Here is a 10,860-nt window from a genome sequence, read left to right as displayed (position 1 = left end):
GAGCTACTCTGAGATCTGCTCTGAGGTGGACCCGGGGCAAAGGCACCAAGAGACAAAGGGAACAGCCAAGCTTTAAATTCTGAGGGCTCCGCCGAGGGGCAGAAGCCTACGTCCCCCTCTGTCCCTCCCCTCGTGGTTGGTTATCACTCCGCCAAAGAACAGAACAGCAAGTGTGTCAGAGGAGAAAACTACACCTTGTCGTGCTTTTCATGGGAGCGTCTATAAATATTATATAAAATATAAACATGGTACATACATATGCAGCTTCCTAACATTTTCCTCAGCGTGGTTAACAATGGCTGAAGGTCGAGACGAGGGTTTGTGTGACTCACATTCATTTCTTTCCATTCCTTGGCTGTCACACTTGCCCCCTAATAAAAGGCTTTCCGGCCTGTTATTACATCAGGAACACTGACATTTCTCAGGGGACCTCCCTACCCCAAGGAGCTTTTACTTTCTCTCCTAAGAAGATGGAACATTCTTGAAGAGTGAGTTGGTTTATCAGGGTAGTTGAGGCATACATTACTCCGCTGGCAGTCTTTCCACCTGCAGAGATTGTGTAGATTTACCGCAGTGGCCCAAAGGCCTGGGTGGGTCTGCAGTTTCCAGGACGACTTCCACAAGTCGGGCTAGAGACCTCAGTGTGTACATGGCCTTTGGCATAAGCTTCTGGCTCATAAACATGTTTTGGGGTTCAGAAGAAAGTGAAAAACGACTTAGTTCCAAAATGGAAAAGTAACCTATGAGGTCCACAAGAGCTCAGTGCAGCATATATTCCAGTTTAGAAATACTCCCACTTGACTAGAAACCATAGCTGCTGTGGTCGCTGTTTGCAGAGGTCTAGGGAGGAAGAAGTTGAGTACTGGGTAACGGCTGCTATCTGCCTCACAGATCCCGGAACTCACACGGTGCTATGGAGAAGAGGTTGTTCACAGTATAAACAAATAGCCAGCAACGAGAACCTGCCCGTTCCAATGGAAAATCCTTATAAGGAGCCCCTTAAGAAGTGTATCTTGCGTGGGAAACGTGTAGATTATAAGAATGCGAAGCTTTTGTCCCAGTTTATTTCTCCATATACTGGATGCATTCATGGGAGGCTTATAACAGGTCTTTGTGGAAAGAAACAAAAAGAGGTTTCAAAAGCAATTAAGAGAGCTCAAATAATGGGGTTTATGCCAGTTACATACAAGGATCCTGCATATCTCAAAGATCCTAAAGTTTGTAACATCACATATCGGGAACAAATTTCATAAAGTTATTAGCAATAAAATCACTTTATAGTAAGTGGTTGTATGCCATTATTGACTCATACTAACCTTTAGGTAGAAGTGTTTCAAGGCTCAAGCTTTTCCCCACACCAGTGAATGCTCACTGAACATATTGTATATTTGAAATGCTAATACTCATTACATTGTATATGCCTTAAATAAAAGTGGTCCTTTGTGATTGTCCTAAAAAAAAAGAAAGACTCCCACTGCCCTTCCACACTCAGCAGAGGACCCAGCCTCTGGCTTCAGCGAGTGAGCGAGGAGAGGTCGTCAGGACTGATAACTTTCACAATTCCTGTCCTTTCTACTTCCTGACTTACATTTTCACTCCACTCCTTCCTCCAGCTAAAGGAATGAGTACCCCTCTCAAGACAGCACTGTGTTCCTGAGACGACCCCACCACCCTGAAACCTCAAGCCAACTGAGGGAACCCCCCCATTCCACTGCCTGCTCTTCTCCCAAAGAAACATGGTCAACCCTCCATCCTGAAAAACCTTTCCATTTAACCCTGTCATCCCAGACAGAAAATTAACTCCACAAATGTCCACCACATTCCTAACCTCTGAGGGAGAACAAAAAGATGTTAAAGCTCTGAAAGATCCAGCTCTCTGGGAGGCTGAGGCAGAAGGATGGCAACTTCGAGCACAGACTGGGCAACTTAATAGGACCCTGTCTCAGAATTTAAAATTTTTTAAAAGGATTGGGGTTGTGGCTCAGTGCAAAGGCCCTGGGTTCAATCCACAGCACTGCAAAAAATGAACAAAGGGACAAATCCTCTCTCCCTACTCACCTTCTCAGGCCCCCTCGAGGTCCCCTCCACCACTGTCCAGCTGTCACTCACTGCCTTGCTCCATAGAAGAGCTTTCTGAGGTCAGTGACAGCACCATGGCCAGACTCTAGCTGCAACTTCCAAAAACAAGACTCACCCCAGACCTCTTATTTCTAAGACCACTTGGATCGTCTTTCTCTAACCTGCCCTCAATACTAGTCTTTTTAATTTGTACTTTCTCCTCTGGATGGTCTCACCCGTTTCTTACAAACTGATAATTCTGAAGATCTACCTCTAGCCTTGGACTCTTCTGAGTTTCAGACCATTTCCGAATGCATCTGGCTATATCCACCTGGGTGCCCAGAGGAGAGGCCCCTAAATAAACAAGTTTAAATCCAAACCCATCTGCTTCTCATTTCTTCTCTAAATTCCCCCTCCCTGAGAAAATGCCTAGATTTTTATTAACCTAAGAGTTACCACAATTTTATCATCAAGCCAAGGTAGTAAATAATTCCAAAGATACAGAGTAATACAGGGAATGCGTGTGACACCTCTGAAAACAAACAAGCAACACACTGAAGAATAACCCAAAGATTATTGAATAGAGAAGCATGCTAAAATAGTGAATTTAAGTGGTATCTTAGAGACAACTGGGGAAGACCAGACATGTCTAACAATTAAGAAATAATTAACTGATGGCATTTGCTTGGATTTAGTTTGCTTAGTTAGGTTTACTATTTCCAATTGAAAAGATCAAAGGACATCATTACCTGGAATGTGATATTTACTGTTGGCTAAGCGGACTCTCCTCTTGGACCTGCCCAATGCCTTAGGAAGGTGCTGTACGGGAATGAGAGATATGCGGCTTTTCCTGCATGCTCTGGAAAAGGCCTCACCAAGGGCAGACACCACAGGTGCAAGTCCTGCAGGCACCAGAGGAAAAGCCAGGAAGAGAGGGCAGATGCTAAGAAACCTCGCTCCTTCCACTCACTAAGCAAAGTCATGTCACTTTTGACACATTACCCCAAGATGCAAAAGAACTGGGTTCTAGTCCATATCCCCAGCTCTGATATGTAGATTATCCATAATCTACCCAATCTGGCTTTGGGCAAAAGACTTAAATTTTCTGAGACTATTTCCAGATCTAAAAATGGACCATCTCACAGTTTAAAAATCACTCAACAGGGCCAGGGATTTAGCTCAGTGGTTTCACTGCCTGCTGTGCAAGTGCAAGGTCCCGAGTTCGATCCCTGATACCAAAAAATAAAAAAATAAAAAATAAAAAAATCACTCAACAAAAATCAAGCTCAGGGCGGGGGGGTGGGGGGGCGTTTGGTACATGCCTGTAATCTCAGCACTTGGGAGGCTGAAGCAGAAGGATCACTTTGAGTTCGAGGCCAGCCTGAGCTACATAGTGAGACCCTGTCTCAAAAACAACAACAAAAAAATCAAGCTCAAAACAGAGATGGCTAAGTGTTCGAAATTTCCAGTCCTGCCAGCCGATTTGTATAATGTTCAAATATAACTTTCCAGTTGCCAAAAAAAATGGAGTAATGTTAGCTTACATTTCCAGGAAATGTCAAATGAAGCAATTTGGAAAATCCACCTGCTGTGCTTCATTCAGCCTGAATCGAAAACAATAAATGATCCATTTTTCACTGGAATCTAACTTCTAGTGAATTAATCTTTTTACGAAACAAGAGCGTGGCAGTAAATATGATGAGTCACTCCTCCTACTTGCTGCTAGCAGCGGCCCCTGCTTTCTTTACGACACAGCTCGAGTAAGACACCGGGCCTCTGAAGCAGCGTGGTCCACAGATGCTCCTTTCCATTCCTGGCATTTCTCCAACAGCCAACCCGGAATTCCATTATCCACAATCTGAAGTAGAAGAGGCTCTCGGGAGTGTTCTATGAATCCGAGCTAGCAGTTGTCCTCACAGGTTCACAGCCTGGGGCCAAGGTCTCCACGCTCAGAGGTCTTTGAAGGACACCCGTGTGCTGCTGCTGCTTACTGAAAACCAAAAATTCTCTAAAAATGCTGGTGAGGATTTTCTCCTAGGAATACAGTACAGAATCCCACTGGGCTGAGGACTGCCTATGATATAAGGGAAGGATGCTGGAAGTAAAGCTGCACGTATAGCTCAGTACTAGCGGGTCAGCCTCTTCGCTGGGTTAATTCACAACTCTTGACTGGCACCTACCCAGCACGAGGCTCCCTGCCCCTGCGGTCCGAGCACTCTGGCTGACTCCAACACCCTTGGAACAAATGGGGCACCTGTGCTTAGTCCCCTGGACAACTCTCTATGTAGGATGAGGTTTCTAGGAACTCGTGTGGTCACGTGACCCCACAGTCACCTCAGGGGCCTGGTGTCAGGCTGAAGCAGAAGGAGGTGGCAGATGGTGCGGGGAGGTTAGGCAGAGCACTCGCTGCCTGCTGTGATCTGTTGCTCATGCTGCCAGCCCTGTCTTGGGGAGCAGAGCTCCTCTTGGGGGTGATGAGCCAGCTCCATGGGGTTCAGCCAGCCGAGCCGGCCCACCCCATTCCAGTCCCACCAGTGACTGGGCAAAGGTTGGCCTTGTGACTCAGGCTGGGCCACTGACCTCTTGGAAATTCACTGGGGTTCTCAGAAAAACCTATTTCCCTGCTTTCTGACCTCAAAGGTTCATGTCTTTCTCACAACCTGGATAGAGACTGCACCACTGAGGGGGCTCCCTTACCACACCCGAGAATCCCAGTCCAGCCCTGCCTACAGCCAAGTTTAGCCTCATGTTAACTCACATTCATGAGTTAACAAAGTCTCATTTTTGCTTAAGCTGCATAGTTTCTCATTCATTCCCTGAAAGTTTCCCCACTAATACACACTGCCCCATCCCTCCCCAGTTTCTGCCTAACTTATTGTGCCAGTTACTCTTCACTGCCACTTGACTGGATTAAGAGACTCCTGGAGAGTCTCCTGGGGAGGTGCTGTACTCATGAGTGGATCAATCCACTGAATGTCACAGCTGATGTGCTGTTAGGAGGTGGAGCCCAGTCAGAGGAGGTAGGTCACTGGGGGTGAGCCTTGGAAGCTATGTCTCTTCCTGCTCTCTTCCTCTGTGCTCTGCTTCTTGGCTGCCATAAAGTGAGGAGCTTTGCTATGCCAAGCTCTTTGCCATGACCTTTCTGCTTAGAGCCAACCAACCATGGACTGAAACCTCTGAAACCATGAGCCAAAATAAATCTCTTCTCCTTTAAGTGGTAGGGATCAGGTATTTTGTCCAGCAATGGGAAAGCTGACCAATACACTTATTTCGATGATTGTCTTCCTTCCTCTTGTGGTTTTGCCTAAAATTCTCCATATCTTCCCAGTCATTCCTGACCCCTGCAGACCTTTAAATCTAGGTTGATGTCCAACTCTTAAAGGGATACTAGCCATATTAAACCATGCTTTCGAAAGCCTCAGTCTTCTGTGTATGTACATCCCATCCCATAACCATATCCTAAGTGCTATCCCACAGTGCTAATCTCAATCTTGCTGTAACACTGTACTTTAATCTGTTTTAGACTTACATGAAAATGCTTATTTTGATTCCTGGTCCATCACCATCGTAAACAAAAAGAATAAGAGCCAGAGCGTTCCTCAGTATTGCTCAAGTCCCTGGGTTTGATCCTCAGCACTGCCCAACCAACAAGGCAAACTCTGCAGCAGGGGCAGAAGGTACTCAGAGTCTGGTACCTTCACGTTCATCTCTTCACTCTTGGGGTCCCCGGGACCTTGAGCACCTCTGTTGATGGGGTTCTGTCCCTAGGCCCTCATCAGGTCCCCACACTGAAGGTACAGGATCTTGCTGTCGGCTGTTCAGTCGAACAGCCGCAGGCCTCCTTGAATTCCACAGCCTGGTGCTTGGCAAGGCCACACAACCTCTCCGAGAACTTCCCTACAGTGATGGCCTGTCATAACTGATTTACAAAGCCCAAAGGTGTTGTTTATTAATATTTTCACACCTTCTGGAAACTTTAACCAATATCAAAATTCAATTCCATATACACAACAGGTTTGTGTGGCCATTTTGTATACTCATAGGATAAAAGAACTGAACCCCTTTGGACCCTGTTCTGACACATCATCATTCCAGTCCCAAGTGGACTGAGATGAGGACCTTTTGTTCAATCTGTCAGGCATAATCTTTAATGTTCTAATTTAGCTCAGCCTAGACTCGAATGCATCTTACAAGTGTGTGAAGCAGTGGAGAGAAGAGATACATGCATGTTTGTATGTCCATGCATTAAGAGATTTGGGTTAAAAAGATAAAGCAGCCTGATGTGGCGGCGCATGCCTGTAATCCCAGCACTTGGGAGGCTGAGGTTGGGAGGATCACCATCAGTTTGAGGCCAGCCTGGACTACATAGTGAGTTCAATGCCAGCTTGAACTACATAGCAAGACCCTGTCTCAAAAGCAAAAGAATAAAAGTAATTGTTATGACCCCCGAAAGTCTCATGTTCAGAGGAAGTTGATTGGCCCATGGGGCACTATACTCATGAGTGAATCAATCTATTGTTGAGTTCACAGCAGAATGTTCTGTTAGGAGGTGGGGCTCAGTTGGAGGAGGGGGTCCCTGGGGACATGACTTTGAGGCGTGCTCTCTCCTCCCCTCTCCCTCCTGCCTCCTCCCTCCTCTCTTCTCGCTCTGCTTCCTGGCTGCTGTGGGGTGAGCAGCTTTCCTCCACCACGCCTTTCCACGGTGCCATTCCTGCCTCAGAGGTAGCCAACCATGGACTGAACTCTCTGAAAGCTTCAGCCCAAATAAGTTTCTCCTCCTTAAATTGTATGTGTCAGGTATTTTGTCCTAAGGATAGGAAAGTGACTAATACAGCAAGATGTTTATTTTTGTTTAAAGATGTTTATTAAGGAAAATTGAAAAGTAAGTAGGAAGAAATAAAAACACAAAAAACAAATCATGAGTTTTTTTAGAAAAATCAGTTCACATTGTTATTTACTTCCTTCCCATCTTTGTCCCTGCCCTGGCACACTTGTTTTATAAGCCCTCAGAGTTCTTGATGACAATGAAGAATGAATCAGTGCTCAAACCTAGGCTTCATAATCCAAGCAAAGCTTCGCTTGACTACATTTTTTTCTTGTCAGGTTCATTCTCAAAGACCCAGCGATGACAGCTATAAAAATCTATATCTAGGGGCCAGGGATTTAGCTCAGTGGCACTGTGCCTGCCTTGCAAGCGCAAGGTCCTGAGTTCGATCCCCGGTACCAAAAAATAAAAAATCAAAAATAAATAAAAATCTGTATCTATAAATATGCATTAAGGAGCTTCAGTAAAATACTTCACAAGCATTTTTCAGCACTTCCTGTGTACACCACACCAGAGCAGCTGCTTCCGGGAATCCTAAAGAAGAAAGTCTCCACTCTTAGACTCTAAATCATATTTTATGTTGCTATTCAGCTAACACCAAATGCATTTGCTTCACTGTGAGCATGTAGCCATATTTTTAATTTGATATAATTCAATGATTTTCTAAAAATTCAGATCCTCCACTATCTATCATCCAAAGATACCCATTCTTAATAGTCTTTCTAGTTTTTACCTCATCGTTGGAGACAGGAAATACCAAGCTAGCTAAAATAGAGTCAGATCAGATGCCTTTGTCTTCAACTAATAAAGAGAAAAGCTATTATTGACGGTCTACTTTGTACCTAGCATTTTACAGGGACTATACAATATTTGAACCTCACAACAGCCAGAGGAGGTAATATTAGCTCTATTTTACAGATAAGGAAAATGAGTCTCAAGGAAATAAAAACATGTGCTTAAGATCACCCAGCCCCAAGACCTAGAACCTGGATTGGAGGCTCAGTCTATAACTCCAAGGGCTTCTGTCTTCTCACAGCATCATTCTACCTACCAAACAGGTCTCTTATTTTACATCTGATCCCACACCTCCATTATCCGCACAAAAATACTTTTACAGGTCTTTGTTCTCCCATAGAAAAACTGCAGTATCCCCTCAGGGGTGGCAAGTTAAGGTCTGTGGGAAGGGGTGGAGATACATAAAAATTGGCCAAACACGGCCACCATACCTCTGCCTCTGATACACAGAGAGAGGTGGAAGTCACAGACACCTTGCCCAGAACTGTTGTTAAAAATTCATGACTTCTTCCGAGAAAAGTTTCACTCACTCACAGAAGTTAACATACTCACACAACACACCAGGTACAGTAACTTCATTCTATTATTTAATATTGTTCATTTGTCACTGAGTGCTTATTACCTGGCCATCCATTTTGATTTGATTACAGAGATGAGTCAATTTCTTCCTATCAGGGACTCCTTGGCATCCAGGACCTTACTTCTCCATAGTTGGAACGAGGAATTTAAACATTCTTTCCCTGAAAAAGTGTCATTTACTATTCAACCAACAATCACACAGCAGCCATGTGCCAGACTCAGGGCTTGGAGATTCCAGGTGAGCTAGCCCTTGAATGAAATTTCCTGTCTGGTAGATAGTGAAGGTCAAGCTTGGAGTGCCTCCTTCACACATAAGTCTTCCAGCCAGCAACTTCCTTCACTAGTGACTTCCAAACACCAACTAACTGCTAGGTTAGTCATTCTCAGTGTAGTTGGTCAAAGCCATTCTGTTGGTTTTGCTGTAGGTCCAAAAAGCAAATGAAGAGAATAACAAATGCCTGCCAAAAATGCTAACACACAGTGCTTACTGTGGACCAGGTAGTTCAAAGTTCCTTAAATATAGCGATGCATTTCGCCTGGCACCAATCTTCATTTTACAAATGAAGAAACGAAGGCTCAGAGAGAGTAAGAAACTTACAGTGGCCCACACATGTGATCTCAGCTACTTGGGAGGCTGTTGCAGGCAGATTGCAACTTAGGGAGAACCTTTCTTTAAAAAACAAAGAGCTGAGGATGTAGCTCATTGGTAGAGTACTTACCTAGGTTGGTTGGGGCCCTAGGGCAGTCACAGTACTGAAAAGAAAGAAGGAAACCTCCCACCCCTGGCCTAAGCTTACACAGTTATTAGATTCAAAATTTGAACCCAGGGAATTGGATAAGGTAGTCCATATTCTTTACACTGCTATATTGGTTCTCACATGTTTAGATTAATGGTAGCCCAGATGCTCAAAAGAGCAGACAAATATTCCCCCCCAATGCCAATCCTTGCAAAAATCATCTATGCAGCTACTTTAGTAGCCCTTAGCAAACCAATGGTTAAAATGGGGTGCTTTGAGTGTTCTGTGCTTCGGAGCAGCTCCTCTGTGTGTGTGTGTGTGTGTGTGTGTGTGTGTGTGTGTGTGTGGCCATCCATGACTCAGCAGGACGCAAGTGCTGACTCTGCAGTTCAGGAGAATCACACTGAGGCTGAAGTAAGTGCTGGTGACTTAGAATTGACAAGCTTGGGGAGGCTGGAAATGTCAGGCCTGTTATTAGCATTTAATGGAATCAAGTATTTAGTAGACTACAGTAGAAAATATTACAAGAACAAGTCAGCAGATTCCAGGAATATTTTAGCTCTAAGAATTTTTTAAAGTGTGCTACATAAGAAGTAATAGCTGTTCTTGGAAATGAGTCCCCTGAGTTGACAGGATAGATTTAGATTTTATTAATGTCTATTTTCAGAAATTTCCAACTAGTGCTATTAAGGGAGCTTAGCAAAAATAATTAAAACTATCAAAAACTTTTGTAATACTACAAAAGATACAATACAAAGTTGTTGTATACTAAGAAAAATACTAACTTTCTAATGATTATATGTGCAAACAATGTGATCATAATTATTATACAAAAGTAAAGAATAACCTTCACATTCACTAGGATGGCTACTATCGAATAAAATGGTGTGGCTACTGTGGAGAATAGGACTGAGGTTCCTCAGAATTTTAACAGAATGACCATGTGATCCAGCAATGCTAATTCTGGGTATAGAAGCACAAAAACTGAAAGTGTACTCCATGAGGATGTTTCTGGAAGGCATTAGTGTCAGAACCTTGTACTCTGAGTAAAGGCTGCTCTCCCACAGGAATGCCATTACCTGATCCACTGATTGCTGGATAGGACACAAAGGTCAAGGAAGGGAGAATTTCCTTCAGTAATCCAACCTCCTTGAAAATAAGGGGCTCTTGCTTTCTCCTGTGCTACATGAAATAAGCGCCCCCAAAAGACATACTGAGTCCTCATCCTGGGTCCTGTGCATATGAGTACATTTGAAAACAGTGTCTTTGCAGATATAATCAGGTTATGAGGGTTACTGGATTAGGACGGATCTTAACCCAAGTACTGATGGTCCTTTTCTCCTAAGAAAAGAGAGGCTGCAGGTGCAACTCAGTAGTAGAGAACGTGCCTAACATACTTAAGGGTCTGGTTTGAGTTCCAGTACTGGAAAAAAAAATTGGAGACATATCAGAGGCTGAGCAGTCCTCCAACCTGCCTAGAGAGGGGCGCAGCAAGGGGTAAAGAAAGACGAAGAGACATGCTTTCAAAGAACATGGAGGGCTGGAAAGTTAGTGCCAGAGTGGGCAAAGACATAGACACACTGAGCTAGCCACTATTTACTGGGAACACCCAATAATCGAAGGGAGTATCAGGTGGCAGTAATCCTATATTGATGAGAGTCTTAGGTTGATGAGGATCTTATACTTATGAGGATGGTCAGATGGGCATTTCTTTTTTTTTTTTGGTACTGGGGATTGAACTCAGGACCTTGTGCTTGCAAGGCAGGTGGTGGAACCACTGAGCTAAGTCCCCACCCCAGTGTTATGATTCTGCATACCCTAGCCAGCTCACATGCAAAACATTAGGCTTTAGATGGGCCCTAACTA

General features: G+C 44.2%; 1 pseudogene; it reads left to right on the top strand.

Moving 5' to 3' along the window:
* Nucleotides 1-295: 295 nt before the first annotated feature.
* On the top strand, nt 296-1,548 carry LOC101713157 (small ribosomal subunit protein bS18m pseudogene; annotated as a pseudogene).
* Nucleotides 1,549-10,860: the final 9,312 nt, after the last annotated feature.

The sequence above is a fragment of the Heterocephalus glaber genome, unplaced genomic scaffold (genome assembly GCF_053883595.1).
Source record: "Heterocephalus glaber isolate CG9 unplaced genomic scaffold, H.glaber_assembly_v1.0 deba00000901, whole genome shotgun sequence".
Taxonomy (NCBI): Eukaryota; Metazoa; Chordata; class Mammalia; order Rodentia; family Bathyergidae; genus Heterocephalus; species Heterocephalus glaber.
Note: the sequence above shows the minus strand (reverse complement) of the source record. Positions and strands in the feature narration are given on the sequence as shown.